Raw genomic sequence first — 6,000 nt, forward strand, 5'->3', positions numbered from 1 at the left:
GGCACACTGGTCAAATTTGATGTGGTATTCTACTGTTGAAGTTTAGCAAAGTGTAGTAAGGCATAGTAAACAGCCAGCCCAGTATGATGGACCAAAGATTATTATGTTAAAGGCAGAATAAATAGGATGTACAAAATGAATCATTTTCATTACTGCCATGTTATTCATGTTATTTGGTTTCCATTTCTTACATCGCTTCCATTTTCCATTACTTTCTTTGACCTAAGCATGGTACAAAGCATGTTCTCTATTGGAAACATTAAGGCTAGCTTCTACATAGTTTCTCACAAGGGCTTTTTGCATCATCAATGTGAGACTACACTTACGGCCAAAAGTTTAGCATCACTCTATAGAATTAACTAATTTTGCTTCCTAAAGTCGAATGAAGCCTGCTGAATAATGTTACATTAACATGCTGAATTACATACCAATTTGTAGACTTCCATTTACTTACCTTGACATTTCAAAATCAAGCGTGAAATAGTGTACTATTATTATGGCTTCCGGTAGACTTTTGCAATTTCATTTTGTCGTTTCTTTGAAGGCAAGACTACCAATCAAATTGGTCTCAACTCTCTTACCTTTAGTCTCACATTAATGATGCATAAATATATTATTGATATGAACCGTGCTGTCCTCACAAAGTTTTAAGAATGTTAGGAAAAATGGAAACAAAACAAGAATTAAAAACCAAATAACATGACTGATACGTAGGTGAGAGAATTGTTTTAGTTTGTACACCCTGATTATTCTGCCTTTAGTGCAGATGAAAACCATGGTTACCCATAGTATAGCATTATAAATCCACGTTAAATTTACCACACTCATCTTAAATAAGGGAGGTGTGAGCATCTTCACCCTGAACGGCCACTTCAGAAAGGGGTTGTTTTTCTTTAAAAATGACATTATTTACAATTTTACTTAATAGCCCTATTTTAGAGTCACCGGGGCATCGCCTAATTGATATCCTATTTAAATGCTGTTAACAAAGATTTAATGAACTTAGTAATGCTGTTTATTGAGACTAACTGGAGGCTGTCTTTGCAAATCACAGTACTAATGCCTTTGCATAACATTTATAATAGGATTTTCCAATGCTTCTGATGAGGCTGGAAACTCTAAAAACAGCAGCATCATAATGGTAATTTAAACTATGTAATATTAACACATGTTACTGCATTTGCCTTGGAATTAAATGCAAGCCAAGGTATTTTTTAAAATCTTATCAGATGTCTTGTGCACAGAATATAAATGCATGTATTTTAAAGGCCTCAAGTATTACCATGTCTGTAATAGGGGTTCCTGGAGACCAGATGGGATGTTTCAATGAAGTTATGCTTGTAAAACATTTTAAATTAATAAGTATTACAATTACCACACATCCTCTCTTCTATAGACCAATACAAATAAGCCTGCTGTTTTTCATAGAATTTTACGGCAATTTGATTTTAACACTGCAGAGTTAAATCTAATTACACTAATGCTTAAGCTATATATTCAATCTTGAAATAGTTTGAACCAGCTTTGTGAATTTAAATAATAATTTAAAAAAAAAAAATTTGACAAAGAGTAACTGAGCTCTTTGAATCAGGCCCAACGGTATTTTAGCAGAATAATGAAGGACCCCCTCAGAGTTTATGAAACGCTGTGAGGTTCTGAAGATCGTTTCTAGCAGCTTTTTCTTCAAAGCTCATTACATATTTCATGGAACAAGTTATTTTTTATTCTTCTGACCAAAGGCTACGTTATCAAATGTTCATGGGTCAATCAACTGCACAAGTCAATTCTTTGGGTTTTTGGCACTGACACGTAGATTTCTGTGCGTCATCTGGCCACACAGCCATCTATCACTCAGGCTGGGTCTGACTGGCTCTGATTTCAGCTATACCACTTTCTTGGAACTACACAGCAGCTTGATGTGCTAACATACAGTATGTCTGAGAGGATATAAAGACCATCAGAGGGGTATTTCTAGGTCATTGAGGCTAGCACAAAACTGGGTAGGGCCATACCAAATATACAGCCGTTAAAAACACATTACGGACAGAGAAATCTGGTCTTTTGTGCACTTTTAACCTGTAGTAAAATCCAATGCAGTTATGTGAACTGGTACAGGTTCCTGATCCGATTGTTAGCTTGTTTGAATTTAAAAAAGAAAGCTCATCACAAACAAGACAGGATTTATTTATTGAAACGTGACAACAGCCAATAACTGGGCGCTACTCACTGATTGGTTGACACTGGCATCCGGGGTGAGTTTAGTACGGATCTCAACTGGTAGTACCGTCAGATAACTCAAATTAGACCTACAGTTTAAAATGAGTGTCCAAAATAAATCAAAAACTGCAGTGGATCATGTAAAGTCATTCCAACAAACTCCATGGATGCAGAGAGAGCCGTGTCTAAATACGGACAGGTATTTACCCCGCAGAGACAGGGAATGAAGAAAAACAGCATTTCAGAAGCGTTTTTTAGTTACTTTTTGCATATAATGACGTTTAAAACCAGAAGGTTTTTTTTTTTTTTGTTGTTGTTGTTGTTGTTTTTTTATATAATAACAATAACAGAAACACAACAATCAGAGTGATCCTCTGGATTTCAGTTTTCTTTTCTTTTAGTGTTTCTACTTTGTTAGTCTCATGCTTTTGTTAACTTCAGGGCTTTAAATGTTTATACATTGCCATTTTTAACTTATCAAGTTCACTTCTTTTACCTTTCTTGGAGGTATGAGGTTGAAATTGGTTTGGGATAGAGAACAGGAACTGAGTGATACGTGGCCTGTGATTTGGTGTATTTGCATGCAAACTTGTTTATAAAAAATGTAAGAAAATAAGGCTCTGGCAGTCTGGGACAGAAATGAAATCACCCTAATAGGAACCAGATCCTGCAATAATGGGTTGGGATGCATTGGGCGTTTACCATACAATACGAATTACTACACTTTGCTGCAATGCGACCATGTGATATCACAAAACAGTAACTCTCCCTCATATGTAAACTGTACAAGTTGTGATTCTGTTCATTTGATTAATTTATATATTTTCTGTGCTCAGACTTTTTATCAAGTAGTTGGTGAATGAAAACCAAAAATATATAAATCTGCTAAAATAATAAATAATTAAAAATATATAATACTAAAGAAAAAGTGTGAGTAATAGATTCAGGTTACTATTGAAATTATAATATCTTATGGAATAGATTTTGAAAATGTCAAGCATTATCTTGGCTTGCAGCCAACAACATGTTAGAAAAACAACCAATCTGTGAAGCCTGAGCCTTCCATTTATTTCTGGGTTTTATGGATTTATTTTTTATTCATAATTTAATGTGACCACACTTCATAAACATTATTTCTATTAAAATGACAAAATAATATGATAGCTTAATGATACAATTTATCAAACTGCAAAATAATAAGTTATCCTCTTCAAATTTAAAAAATAGATTTTGACTTTGATTTGTTTGCTGCCTTCAGCTGAGTTTCAACATCGAAATACCAGTGAACTGTCCTGGCAGTGCTACCAGAAGGGCAATATAATAATAATAATAATAATAATAATAATAATAATAATAATAATAATAATAATAATAATAATAACAGAATAAAACTTCCTGCCAGATGCTATTTTGTTATTTATTGTTCTACATTAATCATTATGGTTTTTAATATATATATTATTAAAAAACCAAAAATACCTGGCAAAACAACCACACATCAAATAATTTGTGTTAGGGTTGTACCTAGTTTTCCTCAGACAGGCATAAGGGAGTACAATTGAGGTCATAAATTAATTTAATGTATTGGCTTGTGAAGTATGTCTTACGCTTTTTCTTATTTGTTTTAGAATGGTATTTGGCATTGTTTTCCTTCCTGAAAAAAAAAAAAACTAAACAAAACAAAACAAAAAAACTATAAAAAATGTGCTAATGTCAATCTAGAGTAAAAGTCTTTGGGAATCTGGTTTAAATAACATCCGATCTCTGGGCTCCTCATCCTTATCCACAAAGTCAGCTTGCTTCATCATTTTCATATGTTGAAGTGGCACTGCCTGCAAAACTTTTAAAAGGCAGATCACCTCAATACATTTCCATCTCCAGACATGGGCTACCGTATCTTTCTTGACATCTTTACTAGACAGTAGTTTGTAATCATCGGCTGTATATCACAGTAGTGCTAACTCAGATCCCCTGGGCTTTACTTTATTGAGATATGTGTGCTGTGTTATAGTTTATTTTATGTAGTTGTCTTGTTAAATATGTCCTTGTGCCAGCATGTTGTACACTGCAGAAGGCCACAGTTTGGAGGAGAGGGGATGAATTCACAGTCTAATATTGCAGAAAATGCCTTAATGTCTGGGACTCAACCTGTCACTTTGTGTGTAATCAGGTGTCCCAAATTCCTGAATGAGCAAGAGACTGGCTACTATGTCAGCTTGACTTCTGAATAAAGGGCTTCTTGTCGAAAAGTTCAGACATAATGATTAAGCAGCTGCAGTCACTGCTTTAAAAAAGCATGGCTATCAAATGATGTCAGGAGACCTGTGTAATTGCTAGTCCTGTGTTTCTTTTTTATTCTATATATTCTCTTAAAGAACAGAGCATGGAAACACTGTGCCGAGCTGGCAGAGTTCAGACATTAGCTGTGTAATTCAGGGCATCTTTTCAATGCAGACTGTCTGAATCGAATGCCAAGCTCTTATTTAAAACGCAATCACATTCCTTGGAGTGTAGACGTGGAAAGGAAAACCAGCAGTGGGGGCAAATGCTTTTTAAAATCTTTCTTCATCAAGTAGTTATTTTCAATTATTTTACCTCTTGGTACCTTGATGATTAAAGTGTATCTTGCAGGTCAAACACACCAATACATTTCTGTATAGATTTCATCAATAGAAATAAAAATAGTTTTTAGGTGGTGACTGCCGCTGAAAATATTGAAGATAAAGTTGAAGACCCAATTAATTTTAGGGAACAGGGGCAACAATCCTACTTTTTAAACTTTTTTTTTTTAATTTAGTGGTCGCCAATAATTTTTATTGTTTTCTCCCCAATTCAGTAATGTCCAATTATTTTTAGGCTCAGCCCATTGCCACCACACCTGCGCTGACTCAGGAGGGACGAAGACAAACACATGCTGTCCTCCAAAGCGCGTTCCTTCAGCTGCCCTCTTCTTTATACAGAGCAGACTCGCCATGCAGCCACCCAGAGCTACAGTGTTGGAGGACAATGCAGCCCTGGGCAGCTTACAGGCAAGCCAGCAGGTGCCCGGACATACCACAGGGGTCGCTGGTGCGCGGTGAGCCGAGGACACCCTGGCCTCCCTCTTCCTCCCCTTGGGCAGCGTTTGGCCAATTGAGCCCCGTCCCCTGGGAGCTTCTGTCCTCGATTGGCAAAGGAATAGCTTTACATTTCTGAACTGTCGGCAAGGCAGCGAGATCCTGCTGATCAACAGAGGCAGCAGCTAAATGGGGATCGACAAGAAATAGAGTTGTGGAACAAACAACTCACACAGTGCAGAAAATGATTTCCTCTGAGCAGACGTTCAATAGCAGTTATTCTGTCCCCATCTGTGTTGTTTTAGGTGACACAATTTTTTTAGCAGCACGATAATTGCTGGATGAATGAACTTTTCTGATAACCCTGATCTTAAAAATTGCATCATAACTTCTTTATAATCCCTTTGATACTTGACCCCTTTTCAATTCACTCTTTACGACATGATCACTGCAGCTAGTTTTATCCATTTTCATTACCGTATACTGTACTCAATACGCACTTTCGCAACAGCCTTCACTTGAGTTGTATTTTTCAAAAGTTATTTTCATTAAAAAAACAACCTTGCCTTATATTTGGGCTAATACAGGTATATATATGTGTGAGTGTGTGTGTGTTCATGGTGGTTTCCTATAAAACCTTAATGATATATTTATTAAAAAAACAAAACAAAAACATTTAATACTATTTAAACTAATTTGTGATAAGTACAAAATTGTAATTGATCCA

Source organism: Polyodon spathula, chromosome 9 (genome assembly GCF_017654505.1).
Source record: "Polyodon spathula isolate WHYD16114869_AA chromosome 9, ASM1765450v1, whole genome shotgun sequence".
In the NCBI taxonomy this organism is placed as follows: domain Eukaryota; kingdom Metazoa; phylum Chordata; class Actinopteri; order Acipenseriformes; family Polyodontidae; genus Polyodon; species Polyodon spathula.